General features: G+C 43.1%; 1 protein-coding gene across 1 annotated transcript in view; it reads left to right on the forward strand.

The window, feature by feature from the left end:
• MAST1 (microtubule associated serine/threonine kinase 1) overlaps positions 1–16,009 on the forward strand; it is a 696,806-nt gene that overhangs the window by 18,158 nt on the left and 662,639 nt on the right. The window lies entirely within an intron of this gene.

A 16,009-nucleotide genomic window follows, 5' to 3' on the forward strand; every position in this document is an offset into this window, starting at 1 on the left:
ATTATTTTTTATGGTGTTCTAGTTTAAGTCCCTACCTCCATTATTTTGTATGAGAGGGTGTTGTTGTATCAGTGGTTGTCCATGTGTGGTGTTGGACTTACTACTGTTTCTTTTTTGGTACTGGTAGCTTACGGTGGTAGATGTGGCTCCATGCCCTTTCTTAGGGGGCAGAAACATGTAAGTCCACAATTTTGACTTGCTTTGCACTCAGATTTTTTGTATAACCCAAGGTAGTAAAGTTACTCAAAAGCACAAGAGTTAATTACACATACAAATTCCTCACATGTGTAAGTTACCTTTGTGTATAGCCCTGTTAGTATAGTTCTGGGAATCTGGCATGGGTTTGCTCCTCTTGTAACTTCGTTGGACACCCCTGATTTGTCAATCACCCATGATTTCTCTGCATTTACCACCTCCTCTGCCTGTCAATCCAGGGCGAGGATAGTACAGTTGAGAGGTTAGACCAAAACTGTCCCACTAACACACAGAACAATTACCCTAGAATGTGCCACTCTGAGTACAGAGTGGTAGGAGAATAAGATTGAGTAGGGAGTGACTATACTAGTGACATATGGAAATGGAAGACAAAATAGACAGGTGGACTGACAGACAGTGAACTGTTACACACATCTCGGTTGATGGCTGCAATACTGATCTAAAGCGCACCACGTACTCCAGTACTGGAGTTCACATACTGCTCTGCAGGTGAAATCTAATGCTGACCTGCAGCATCCCCACCCTCCCTTTTTAATTGCGGATTTCAAATTAAGGGGCGTCATTAAGGGGCGTCATTTAACCTTGGTGGGTCCCCGCTATTCAATTTAAGGGACTCACACTCAGCTCTGCCATTGCAACTCAATCCTGATCCGTTGCCCCATGTTCTATCCCAGTAGTGGCATTGTGGCATGTAGGTCCGCCAAAGCGGTAGACATCTTGGCCTGCAACTCCCCTGCTTTACGTGTGCTGGGCCTGCAAACAGCTTTGTCATTGTATCTCAGTCTTGACCAACAACATCCCTCCTTATCCAGCACAGGGACTCGAAGGAAGTTGCTCTCATGTGCTGCAATTCGTCTCTCATTCCAAGTGAATGACCCACATTACTTCACAGATGCACATCAGACAACTCTGCCGCTCTCCCTTGACCCTTGCCACTCTGCTCTCGGGGGATTTGACTTTCTTTGCAGTAGAAGATTGAAAACAAATGCGTCAGCAGTGGCTCTACGGGCTCCGCTAATCCCGACATGAGCCCGGGGAGCGGATCTGAGGCTGAGCAAGACACAGGCCCCCAGGCTTGACAGCGGGCTCGAGAAGCTACCAGCTTCACAGGGGCTCCAGACAGCCCTACGCCTGGGCATTCACACTCGAGTAAACTTCAAGTCCAAAGAGCAGTACTGCAGAACCAAAAGAGCTGTGAGTACTTTCCTGCACAACTACCATTTTCTGTTACTGTGGTGCTTAAGGCCTTTTATCACCGCTGTCCTCAGAGCCAGATGTACTATGGCACTGCAAACTGGGCACCAAGTACATCCTTTCTACACATGACCCTCAGGAAATCATTGTCTAAACCAGTGCTTATCTTTTATAAAAGAGAAATACTTTATTATACCAAAATGAAACACCCAACAAAGGAATATGCCCATGAGCACAGGATTCAATAACAGGTTCTACAGCAAAATAGAAAAAATGTTTAGGCCTAGAATAATACAAATGATGGCTGACTGTGAATAGGTAACCAGACTACTTTGTCGGTGGTCCATATACTGGTCATTCGATGTCCTAGCCATCGGTGACCTCCTCCTAGCTTTCCCTAAAGCCAAAAGAGTTCCAATAGGTTCAAGGTACTCAAGCATAGTGGCAGGGAGGTCTCCAGTGAGGGTTCCACTCTGGAGTGCATGTGTGCCACTCCCGCCTTCCACCAATGTGGCGAGGATCTCCGCCCTGAACGCAACTGGTCTGTGGGTGTGGATGCAGGCTTCTAAGGAGAACAGGCCAAAAGCAAAACTCCTATCCCAAACTAATGAAAAGCCTACACCCGGTGTCAGTGATTTGTTGGTCTTCTCTGATGCTCTGCTCTCCGCCAGTGTAAGCACAAGACTTCCAATGCTGGGCACAGTCTCTGAAGGCCATGGCTGTGGTCATCCTCTCGCTTTCTCCTTATTTGGGACAGCATGTCAGTTATGATTTAACAGCGATCAAGAGGCAGGGAGACTCACTCCAACACGCGGGTTGCCTGCTGCACCCCTCTCTTTCCTTCTTCTGGGCACAGCACACCGATGACGAGTTAATAGCAATTGGGGAGACCCACTTCAGGACCCAAGTCAAATTCTCTGCTATCTCTCATGCTGGTCCACATTTCTGGGCTGTCACTTCCTCACAAGCACAGTGGCTGGGTTCCTATGGGCAGCCTCCTCCTACAAGGGTATATTCCATTCCTTCTGTCGGCATGCCAGGCATCTCCGGTACAAAGGCTGTCCCACTTCTTCTCCAGCAGCTCATTTGCATACATTCTGGGTGATATCCCCTCATAGCAGCAAAACTGGCAGTCAGTGACACCAGCTTTGATCTCAGAAATTCCTCTGCTGGCTGTTACCTTTTTGGTTCGCAAACAATCTAAATTCAAGCAGGGAAGTTTCAGTTCCATTTTTAGGTCGAGCGCAAGTGCTTTGACCTGTTGTAAATATTCTGGGCTTTTAACCACGCCCACCTCACATCCATTATTTTCACTAGTTCGTGGGCCTGTCTTTCAAAAATCCCTTAATGTCATTGGTAATTGCTTTACGTTTGTCCCACCTTGGCGTGATTTGTGACCGCCTTTCAGACTGCCCCAGTTACATGGATATTTGCATGATTACTGCTCTACTTCAGCGTTGGTGAGCTATTTTTTCTCTTTTGTCTCTCCCCTTCGTGCTGCATCGCAGCTGTGGCACTCACAGCGCAAACAGGCACAACAGCGTGTTTGTAATGTCATTGCTATAGGCCTGCTACCCCTGAATAGGTGTAATGCACTATGCCCTTTAGAGGCTAAATAACTGATTACACAGCATTATTTGTTGCCATTTTCTTTTTGTGTGGTTATGCCCTCTAGGGGCTAGCTATATAGTTACATGACCATGTTTTTTACAAATACTATTTTCATTGTGGTTTCCTTAAGGGGCTGTTCTAAATATTACAGTCATATCAACACACTAAAATATTTGTGGCACAGAAACGTGCCCCATAGTGCTTTGCAGGGCATTACTTTTACAAAACATTTTTGCTCATAACTCTGTGGTGGGCCTGGGATAATGGGGCCACCTTCAAAATGCTCTTTCTGTCTGCATCATCTCTGGGTACCCACACTAGGTTAGTGGGGGCCCCAAAATAATAACCCCTCCCACCATTCAGTGTATTTTAAGCTTTCTCAAGGCTAGAACTTTTGGTTTGCAGCTGGGAGAAGTTTTGTTTTAAAGGCTTACACTACGAGTGTGTGAACACTCTTGATATGTTTGGATTACCCTTTTAGTTTATTTCTCCACTGTGGCTGTTGGAGCCAGCTGGCAACTCTTATGGTGGGTGATGAAAGTTGTATTCTATTGGAATTAGCATTGCTGATTTAAATTAGGATGCTAAATAGCAACACTTTCATTTTTTGCTGCAGATAGCTGAAGAAGGTAAATGGAAGTCATTAAGTTATATGCAGGGCCACTGGAATTATATGGCAGGAAAAGACAAAACTATGAGGCAGAGTTGATCAAAATATTTGGCAGCTATGAATTTACAATGAAAATGGCTCTAACGTAAGCAAATGCAAGACCGATTGCATTGCAAATGCTTGTTAATGTCATGTGGCAGGCAAGGAATGTTGATTGCACTATTAGGGCCCTGGAACCAGTCAAAAGTCACATACATGCTTCCAACATGGAGGTGCATTATCTATTACCTTATATACTTTGCTTCTCACAACACTCAGAGATGTAAATGTAGTGTATGGGCACATCAGGGTAGTGAAATGTACCCAAATGAAGCAGTTAGGGATTTGCTGTTTAAGAATAGAAAGAAGGCCTGTTATGTACAGGCTCGAAAAAAGGTTGAATGGCTATATCCCAAGACACTGATACTAATCATGTGTCCTAAGAAGGCACGCTGGTTGTGTCCCTCCAGACCACAGAGCTGTGCTCTGGGTCCCCGAACATTTCACACAGCTTACATTTGAGCATGTAAGCATGATTATTGTGTGCACTTGGCAAAAAAATCAGGATGCCATTAAAAACTATAGTTGAGTAACTCAGGGATGGGGTGCACGTCTATTAAACCATGCAGAGAAATACCCATCTCAACACACCTCCCTTTGTTAATTATCTTGCTTATCATTTGATCCAGGACATAAATGGTTGAATAAAATGGCTGGCCAGCCCCGTAATCGGCAGATCGATAACTAAGCACAGTACAGTTAAGTTTATATGGCCCAGATTTGAGAAAAGTGGCGCTTCATGTCATGAAGTGCCACTTTTCTTGCTGCCCATTGCGCCCCTTAAACACCGCCATGAGCCGTATTGAACATACTGCGCTCCATGGCACAGGTGAGGGACATTAGCGTCATCATTTTTTACGCCAATGTTGTACTTTGCATGATTAGCGCCCAAAATTTTGGTGTGTCTCCTTTTAACCCCTACTCTGTGCAGGCATTAAAAATGCTGCTGCAAATGACACAGTGGAACCTCATAGATCCCACTGCACCATTTTTGTGGGCGCCCTAACGGGGGAATGCTCCCCTTGCATAAATTATTCCTGGTGCAGGCATAATGTGGCGCTAAGGTTTGCAAAGTGGCGCAATGCATGCATTGCATCACTTTTTAAATATGGTGCAGAGTTTTTGCCACACTGTCGCCACATTAGCGTAAAAAAAAATATTCTAATGTGGCGATAGTTGGTGCTAGGCCCTTCATAAATCTGGGCCTATGTCTGCCTTGAGGTCACCGTCTTCGTGGCAGTTACATATTTTTAGGCTACGGCATAAAGTACTGTACCGTGAGATGCAACTCGGTCAATAACCCAGAAATTCCACTGCAGTCAAGAAAAATGCAAAGTGGTTATTATTGCATGTCAGCATACCTTTGAGCCTCCATCCTACCGTTAAAGGCTATGCTGACCCCACCAGACCACATAAGTTGTTTTTCTCTGACTAGAAAGTTCTGCACTCAATGGTGGTGGTCCTTACTTGCAAGCACATTGTGGATACGTTCTCAACAAAGCCTGTATTATCCTAATGGAGCCTCTTACAACTGCATCCACCCCTTTCCAAGGGCGGCCTTCCAAGCCTTTCCCAGCATTAAGGGTACATCCTCACATCTGAGCTAGATAGTGACAAAGTCTTTTGCCATTTGTACAGCAAAGTCTGTAAGCATAGGTTTGACACAGTGTCAACCTTGCCGAGCTGTAAAATTGACAAAAGCGATTTACCCCTCCAGGCACAGTATTACATCTTTGGACGGGTAAAATACCATCCAAGCCAACCGGAAATGAGTAAAAGCAACCCCTGACACGTGTTTCGCTCTAGATTTGCAAAAGTCTTTGGGGCATATTTGTACTCTGTTTGCGACAAATGTGCATCAAAAATTTTGACGCATATTCAGCGCAAACCTTGCACCATATTTATACTAAGACGTCTGACCGCAAATGTCAAAATTTCTCTGTGTACGTCATTTTCTGGATGCGTTAATGGCATGCAAGGTAGGTGTTCCCGTCCAAACAAATGACTTTAAGGCCCATGCGCCTTATTTATAGTCCCGCGTCATTTTGCCGCACAGGAGGGGGCGGCCCTTAAAAAACGGCACCCAGCCTTTCTGTGCACTGTTTTTTAACACCTGGGTGAGGGCAGGCGTTAAGGGACCTGTGGGCTCATTTCCATGGTCTCTGACCATGGAAGCAGTCCACAGGTGCCCTTCCTTGCCCCAGGGACACCCCCTGCCATCCCTACCCACCCCTGGAGGACACCCATGGATGGGGGGGACCCATCCCATGTAAGTACAGGTAAGTTGAGGTAAGTATATTTTTTTATTTTTTTAGTGGAATGGGGGGCACAGTCACAATCCTATTAAAAACAATGTGTAAAAACAATTAAGAAAAATCAGAGTGGTAGCATATCCAGCCTGGTGCATTATGGGAAATGGAGTCTGTTTGTAATCATTAATGAATTGAAGGAGGAGTAAAAACTTATTTAAACACTAGTGGACGTGTGTCGTGTAATTACCGGCATCTGAAGAAGGCACTTCGCCGAAACACGTCATGCTGAGGCGAGGAAGTGGAATCCAAGAGTGCCCCTGGCTCTGTAGTGGAGCTGCTTGGTTTGGATATATATATATATATATATATATATATATATATATATGTATATATATATATATATATATATATATATATATATATATATATATATTCAGGGCCAGATTTACAAGAAACTGGTGCATCAGTACTGATGCACCAGTTTGCTTGCGTTGCCCCTGACCCACCTAACAACATCATGTGTGCGCCATAGCTATAATATGGCTATTGGCAGTTAGGCCAATAGCATCAGAATTGTTTACGCTATTGTGGTGCTTTGCTCTACTACCGTCAACATTTTTGACGCTAGTGGAGCAAAGTGCAAGGAGCCCCCTAGGTCAATATGGGTGCATCATTTCGACACCTGCTCTGAGCAGGTGTCAAAAATGACGCCAAAAATGCCACAGTGAAATCTTGTGGTTTTCACTGCGCCATGTTTCCGGGCCTCCTAACATCAGAATTCTCCCCTTGCATACATTATGCCTGATGCACGCATAATGTGGCGCAAGGGGTTGCAAAGTGGGGTAATGCATGCGTTGCTCCACTTTGTAAACATAGCACAGCAAAAATGTACTTCTTGAGCACATTAGCGTAAAGAAAATGATGCTGTTATGGTGCAAGGAGGTGCTAGGGCCTTTTAAATCTGGCTCTCAGTGTGTAGATGTGGAGTTACAAATATCAGATTTATACATCCCTTTATAAACTTACCATGTCAGCATGTTGGTCAATAATTTTTATGCTATGATATGTAGGTAGCAGGATATTTAAAACTCAATATTATGACATACAACTGGAAAAGGAGAAATACTACATTCTGATGGAACCTTCTACTTGCAGATTCGTCACCCCTTGAATCTCTTTGAGGAGTCAGATTGGCGACATAAGGTTGAAGTACATGTCCTCTGCAGTAAGGTGGTGTCATGGCTACAGCAGCGCTCTAGGATCTACACCAAATATTACTTCACAGAGCCCATAAGGCGCCACCCTGACACACATCAATTCTGTTTTTTCACACCCTTACACATGGACCCAGAGTTATCTCCTATTAAGATTTTCTTCTAAAATTATTATTGCATTGTTATCCATAGGATTTCTCCATCGATAATGTCAAGGTGCAAACCATGTCAACCCCGTAACAAGCAAATGTTACTCGTGGACCTGCACAACATACAGGGAGTGCAGAATTATTAGGCAAATGAGTATTTTGACCACATCATCCTCTTTATGCATGTTGTCTTACTCCAAGCTGTATAGGCTCGAAAGCCTACTACCAATTAAGCATATTAGGTGATGTGCATCTCTGTAATGAGAAGGGGTGTGGTCTAATGACATCAACACCCTATATCAGGTGTGCATAATTATTAGGCAACTTCCTTTCCTTTGGCAAAATGGGTCAAAAGAAGGACTTGACAGGCTCAGAAAAGTCAAAAATAGTGAGATATCTTGCAGAGGGATGCAGCACTCTTAAAATTGCAAAGCTTCTGAAGCGTGATCATCGAACAATCAAGCGTTTCATTCAAAATAGTCAACAGGGTCGCAAGAAGCGTGTGGAAAAACCAAGGCGCAAATTAACTGCCCATGAACTGAGAAAAGTCAAGCGTGCAGCTGCCACGATGCCACTTGCCACCAGTTTGGCCATATTTCAGAGCTGCAACATCACTGGAGTGCCCAAAAGCACAAGGTGTGCAATACTCAGAGACATGGCCAAGGTAAGAAAGGCTGAAAGACGACCACCACTGAACAAGACACACAAGCTGAAACGTCAAGACTGGGCCAAGAAATATCTCAAGACTGATTTTCCTAAGGTTTTATGGACTGATGAAATGAGAGTGAGTCTTGATGGGCCAGATGGATGGGCCCGTGGCTGGATTGGTAAAGGGCAGAGAGCTCCAGTCCGACTCAGATGCCAGCAAGGTGGAGGTGGAGTACTGGTTTGGGCTGGTATCATCAAAGATGAGCTTGTGGGGCCTTTTCGGGTTGAGGATGGAGTCAAGCTCAACTCCCAGTCCTACTGCCAGTTCCTGGAAGACACCTTCTTCAAGCAGTGGTACAGGAAGAAGTCTGCATCCTTCAAGAAAAACATGATTTTCATGCAGGACAATGCTCCATCACACGCGTCCAAGTACTCCACAGCGTGGCTGGCAAGAAAGGGTATAAAAGAAGGAAATCTAATGACATGGCCTCCTTGTTCACCTGATCTGAACCCCATTGAGAACCTGTGGTCCATCATCAAATGTGAGATTTACAAGGAGGGAAAACAGTACACCTCTCTGAACAGTGTCTGGGAGGCTGTGGTTGCTGCTGCACGCAATGTTGATGGTGAACAGATCAAAACACTGACAGAATCCATGGATGGCAGGCTTTTGAGTGTCCTTGCAAAGAAAGGTGGCTATATTTGTCACTGATTTGTTTTTGTTTTGTTTTTGAATGTCAGAAATGTATATTTGTGAATGTTGAGATGTTATATTGGTTTCACTGGTAATAATAAATAATTGAAATGGGTATATATTTTTTTATGTTAAGTTGCCTAATAATTATGCACAGTAATAGTCACCTGCACACACAGATATCCCCCTAACATAGCTAAAACTAAAAACAAACTAAAAACTACTTCCAAAAATTTCAGCTTTGATATTAATGAGTTTTTTGGGTTCATTGAGAACATGGTTGTTGTTCAATAATAAAATTAATCCTCAAAAATACAACTTGCCTAATAATTCTGCACTCCCTGTATGTCTGTGGTACTGGAGCCCAAATAAGACTCTAGGTTGTTTGAAAAGCATGTCTTTATGCATGCTAAGACTATCAAAGAGCAGGAGACGATGTTCTTCATGGCGTAGGTCCATAACGAATGCTCAACGTGTCGCGTCTCGAGATCCAGGTCTTTCAACAGTTCCTGCTCCGGCTCGCCTTCAACCTGCAAATCCTTGAAACGGTCCGCTTACAAGGAACAGTTCTTCCGGAAGAGAAAAATGAAGCACCACAAGAGGGACTCATGTGGTTCATAGTGTCTCTCCCATTCAAGGGCTGGGTCTTCCAGTCAGTGGGTTCAATCCTTGACTTCAACTTCAATGTTGTCTTCAGTGATAGTTTTTGTGGAAATATAGCCAGTGCTCTTTCAGCCCTGGCCTGAGCCAACAACTCCATTCCTATAGCTTCATGGTCATGGAGCTCACTCTGCACAAGTTGTGGTCTTCTTCCACCCCAGTCCAGTTCCTTCTGGTGTGCTTGTGTGCCCCAAGAAATCATCCGGGCCCCAACTGGTCTTCCCAGGTGTCTCCATCCCACCTGCTGGTTAACCCCACTCCGCCTTCTCTTGATGCTGTTTCGGCACCCTGCAAAGCTCTTAATTTTCTGAAGGCCTTGCTGGTTGCCCCTTTTCTGCCACCAGCTCCATCTCCAAAGCCACAGGCACTGACTTAGGAATTGTTATCGAAAGTGACAAATGTTTTGAAAATAAAGGTCATCCTGGTCATATCTGGGGGCCAGATGTATCAAACATTTTTGCATTTGCAAACGGTGCAAATCGCAAAATTCGCCCATTGTGAATGCAAAAATGTCTTTCAAGATGTATGAAAGGCATTCGCAATGCAATTTTAAGGAATTGCTAAAATAGCGATTCCCTGAAATTGCAACACCACTTAGAGAATCGCAAATTGCGATTCCCTAAATAGGAAATTCCTATTTGCGATTTCCAAAGCACATATATCAAGCATTTCCTAAATGCGAATTGGGCATTTAGGAAATGCAATTACCACCAAATCCAAGTTGGTGGTAAGCATGTGCAATTTAAAAAAATCCATTATAAATTCATTTAAAAAAATGACATGTAGCACACACATACCCCTAGGGCATGTGTGCACTTCACATGTCTGCAAATATTTTTTTGGGGTGCATCAAAGGGGGCCTTAGGCCCTCAGCCCCCTGAGCTTTGTATTACTTATTTTGCGAATTCCTAACTGGAAATAGCAAATTAGGTAATGCAAAACCATTTGCTCCTACAGGCCTATAGGGATGAATGGAGTCCCATTCCCTAATTGCGATTCAATAATAGCGATTGCGAATTTTAGGAAATCGCTATTACAGACTCGCAATTTTCATACATCCCATTTTGCATTTCTTAAAAATTCACTATTTAAGAAATGCAAACCGAGAGCTTGATACATCTGGCCCCATGTTGGATGAGCATTCCCAGTACAATCCATCACAATGTGATGAGAATTATGACAGGCTTGAAGGACTTTTAGTCTCTGATTCAAACCCCATGCAGAGGTCCATCTTTGCTGATCATGACAATGCTTATATTAGCAAAGCAGCCAAATTTTCTTTCCCACATGGACATGGGTAGTTGTGACGTTTGCTTTGATACCTCTTCTGAGGTGGAACTGGAGTGTGTTTCAATGCATCCCACATAAGAAGCTGCCTCATTCACAGCTGTCATATGCAAGAAAGCAGAGGTTCTTGAGTTGTCTTACTCGATGGAGGAGTTCAAAGCTAACCTCCTCAAGGAAATTCCGCAAGCAGTGTTCTCTACAATTACCCCTCTTCATTGAGACGTTAATGGATTCCGTATTGGCAACTTGGAGCAGGCCTGCTTTTGCACCTGCATTGAACCTCACCATTGTTTGGCTCTTGGGCATCCAAAGTTTTTGAAGGCTGACGTCTCTCCTGAGAGTCTTGTTATCCAGGCCTCAACTTACTCGAAACAGAACCCTGGCTGTTCCCTCTCTACTCCTCCAGCTAGGGAGTCCAAGACTATTGAAGCAATGTGCAAGAATGTCTTCTTTTCGGGATGCTTGCCCTTTATTTCACCAACTTCACTTGCTTTCTGGCTCATTGCTTCCTGAACTTGTGGAAAATTACCTTGATGACAATTTGCAGAGGTTATGTATAACAAGCAAGGTGTGGCCAAACAGATCTCTGCTCTGGCTAGGAAGTAGTGGATTTGGTTGAGAAATCCATGGGCTCTTCTCTAGCATCTGGGGGTGACTGTTTGAAATGTTTCAGTACTCCGTCCATCATCCTTTTGTGTTGCTAAAGTTGCCATAAGTGGCCAAGGGATGGCCAGACATGGGTTCCTTACACACTGTGCCACTGGATTCAAGCTAGCCTGGATGATGAGGGGTGATACCCTAAAACTGGTCCCAGGATGCTTGTTTCTGGTCCAGGGAAGATCTGGGCTTGTAGATCGGGCTGTACTGTTCCCATGGGGAGGATGGTCAAGACTGATTTGCATTTGGCTCAATCCAAACTGAAGTGGCATGATGAGCAAAAGAACGATGGATTCAACCCAGATCTGTGACTGGGAGTGAGTGTTTAAAAGGTTTCAGCACTCTGTCCATCATCCTTTTCTCTTATTTAACTGAACAACATTGCTTGTTGGACATGCTGTAGCCACTCAGCTTGTAATCTCTAAGCATGCGTAAATTTTCCCTTTTTTCAGCATTGAAAACATCACAAACCAGTTGGGTTCTCAAGTAAGAAATACAGTGTAGGTACATCCAAATGCAATATGTCCTGGTACAGCAGATGACATTAAAAAGCATTATTCCCACCATGAATTCAGCCTTGAGATGCTGCTGCCAAGGCTGAAACAGAAACACTGTGATACACTCCCTATCATTCCACACATCCAGAAGCTGAGCTCTGCAATATACTGTCTATTGATTCTAGTTTGTACATGTGCTGTTGCTGAGTTTCACATGATCTAATCAAAATGGAGTCAATCAGGTTTCATGAACTTTGGTCTACAAACTCACAATCTCCTCCTCTTGGAACCTAAATACCAACATTTACTTACCATTCAATATCATTCAGGTGTCTAGCCTCCCGTTGGAAATCATACTCCTTGTCTAATTGTACTTATTGGTTCTCAGTCCTCTGCTTATAATTTTTGGAAACTCTACAAGTCCTTCCCCCATTCAGGCAGATCGAACTGAGCCTTGCACGTTAAAACAATAAAAACAGAAAATGTATAACTACTCTCCTAAAAGTCCCCAAATCGTCTGTCTCCCAATTACCTATCCTGTCTTTCAGTTTCTCCCAGAAACCCGGCCTACTCATTTTGTGCTCTTCTCACGAAAACTTTGAAATATAAAATTTTAGATCATGCACATTTCTAGAATTATCAGGAATGAAAGCACAATATTGAGTATTTGACTTTGCCCACCCTTCTGTCTTTAGCCAGGATCAATTATAAAGCTATTCTGTTCTGATTGATCATGCTGCTCATCACAATCATCTCTTTGGTGATATTAGAAAGAGCAGCAACAGAATCATTGGCCAACCTCTCAGTCAATAGGGCTTGTTTCCTTAATTTTATTAAATTCATTGCAATCCCCATAGAAGGAATCGTCGCTGAATATATCAAGTGTATCATCCCCTTCATCCCTCTTCTGAAGGTAGAAATGAATATACCCCAATTGTCTAGTATATTATACATAGAAAGCCTCCAGGATTTAATAGCAAGAACCACTCCATTCATTAGGCGATAAAAAGTAAGCTTTTCTTCTACAAACATGATACATATTTTCATAGTTCCCTATTCTATCATAACACATAAAACTCTCAGGTGTCTTGAAAATATGTTTGTTATTACTCTTACCAACAGTAATAATTCCCTTGCAGGCTATGCAAAACATTCCTTTTCTTTCATTCCAAAGATTTAAAGCTGGTTGTGTTAGTAATGAAGCATTTTTCTAGGAAACCTGTTTATTCTGATATTGCAATACCCATTCTTGCATGTGTGGTTATTGTCTAGTCTATTTTCATAATCTGCTAAGAATTCTGCCTCCTCTTTAGATATCCTACATTGCACATCTTTAAGCATTGCATACTTGGTTTCTCTTGATTTCTCCTCTAAGTCCTTAACTTCTGCACCCCTAGTAAATGAATCCAAATACTTGTGATTCAACAAAGAAAAGTAAATGATGTATGACAATGGAAAAGAAAGAAGTTTATCTGAGTAGGTAACTCCCTTTGTCAGGGAAGCAGGCATGTGTGTATGCAAACCCAACAATTTGAAATATTCCTCGTTGAATAATAAGTGTGAACCAAATGGGCATACATGTTTTCTTGATACTCCGTCTCATCATTCTTTTTCAGTTTGCTGAGTATTGTTAGAATGGGTGACCTATTGTACCCTTTCGGATGAATCATCTGCACCAACATTTCCAAAATATGTACAATTGTGCATGTAGTAAATGCAGAACACATGATGACTAAGATTAACGTCCGACCTTCACCCTTTATCTTTTCTCCTGGATTTATTGTGACTGTTTCTTTGTTGACTTCAAGTAACTCAGCTGCCTCTTTATGCTTCCAGCGATGAAAATGCTTCTTGAAAAGAACAGTTCATTTCAGGTACCAGAAGATCTTTGTCACCCCTCTTCTGGTGCCATCACCTTCTTTGTGTATGACACATGTAAACGGAAGGGCAGCTTTTCACATTTCTCAACAGTGTTTGCAACCAAGAGGACCTGAAAAGGCCCTTTCCATTTGTGCTGCAAACAGTTGTTTCACATGTGGTTCTGTTTTACGGTTCCTACAAATATATCGGGACTGTGTATTAGATCAACACAGAGTTCACAGTATAGAGACTTAGGGCCTGATTACAACTTTGGAGGAGTTGTTAATCTGTCCCAAATGTGACGGATATACCACCAGCCGTATTACGAATTCCATAGGATATAATGGACTTGTAATACGGCTGGTGGTATATCCGTCTCTTTACCGTCACTTTTGGGACGGATTAACACCTCCTCCAAAGTTGTAATGAGGCCCTTAGTCCACATATACCAACAGTAAATTTTGTTGTTTCTTGGCTAGCTCACAGTGCCACATCCAACCCTTAAACAGACCAGGGCAAGATGTTATTGGCAACTTTTAGCATGATCTTCTGATTCTCAAGGAATCTGCAGGAACAGACCTAACCCTTTCATTAGTTACTCTTATATGCCCAAAGTAAACACAAGAAAAATATGAAAGGCATTTTCAGAGCATTTATTGAAATGGTCGTATTCTTGTATTAAAAGCATGTGCTGCGATTAATATTAAAATGAGACATTCTAGGGTAATCAGCATTGTTAAAATGGTGACATAAGATAAACAGTTCAACCATGGCAATTGTTGGTAATGCTAATATTTACGGGCTCCTATCTGTATCTAATCCTATACTAAAGATAACATACTGGCAGTATCCTCTGCCAGATCAGTTGGGAGGGTCCAAACCCCATACCTAGGTGTTAGGTATCTGGAAGTTAGTACAGGTTATCCTCCTTGGCAAGATGCAGGTCAAGGTCAGCAGGGCTACATCTCAGTCACAGCTCATAGAGGTTCCCTGACAGTCCCAGCATAGAAATGCTCCTCTCACTGGATGATAGCACCGAAGCTGTTTATATAAAAAAGTGGCGTACTTATCACACTGTAAGAAAGATGCAGAGCAACTCATTCGTACTGTCTAGCTGAAATGAAGCATCTCCTAATGAGCACACAGAGAAAGCAAAAAAAGTGGCATTGCATTCTAAAATGTGTGCCCCTAGAGCTAGCTGTACAGACTACAGGGCACATACAGCATATTCATGCACCAAATTGAGGCAAAGGTTACTAAAGAAAGTTTAAAGAAGATATCAGCTTTAAGGAGCTGACTCTAAAACGGCAACTGCAAGTGAGCCATGCAACAGTTCTTAACCAGAACCCAGGGTCCGTGCTGTGGCACATGGCAGTCGATGAAATCTGGACGATTTGTTGGACCTGATGGGACACAGAGTGCACTACATCAGACAAATAGTTGCAATAATCCAAGATCAAATCATCAGTTGTTGACAATAAAGCAGGAATGTCAGACACTATCATTGGCCTGCACTTCAAGACTTCGTGCAGGGACAGTCCTTCTTTTCTGTTAGGGATGCAGTGTACACTCATGAGCACTAGAGTCAGGGCGCATCATGCAGTTTCTGCATCAACCATGCATACTGTGGATGATATTCAGTGTGCAGTCTCTGGGCAATTCCAAGAGCCTCACAAAGTAGCATCATGATCTAATTCTTAAAGTGTCCTCCTTAATCACTTTCTTTGTACATTGGCAATCCTTACCACAGAACCAAATCTCTGAGCAGCAGCTTTGACAAGTCGTGGCATTTAACCTATGTGTTGGATAGCCACCACCAGTTTCGAGAACATACAAAGAACATATCGGAAGCCCCCAAAAGGAAGCAATTCAGTGAAATCAATCTGCAGTCTCAAAAAATGGTCCATAGGCTAATGGGGAGTGGATGTTCATAACTACAGTTCCGATTCCTTATGTTATTTTGCTGGCACACCAAACATTATGAACAAAGGTCATGAGCAACCTACAAAAAATGTTAATTTGTCCAAATTTTCTGAAAACCGGCTGCCATTGCATCCACTCCTGAGTGAGCCCGCTGAACAGCTGACCATCTTTGCCAGCAAAATGCTCAGCAGTGACACCCTTTCTCCTAAATCCACCTGCACACCTTACCTTTTGCGTCTGTAACCCTTTTCCATCCATCTGTACCTCTCCTCCTCTACATTCCTGTTCTCTTCCATTGTATTACATTGTGTGCTTCATTACCTAGGGGTATAATCCAGTGTCTTGCACAACATCCTCTCACAGCCCTCCTTTCGCTTCTGCAAAACTTCCTTCCTCATACCATCCAGCACTTTGCCCACCTGTCTCTTTACCTTGCTT

This window comes from Pleurodeles waltl, chromosome 4_2 (assembly GCF_031143425.1).
Source record: "Pleurodeles waltl isolate 20211129_DDA chromosome 4_2, aPleWal1.hap1.20221129, whole genome shotgun sequence".
NCBI classification, from domain to species: domain Eukaryota; kingdom Metazoa; phylum Chordata; class Amphibia; order Caudata; family Salamandridae; genus Pleurodeles; species Pleurodeles waltl.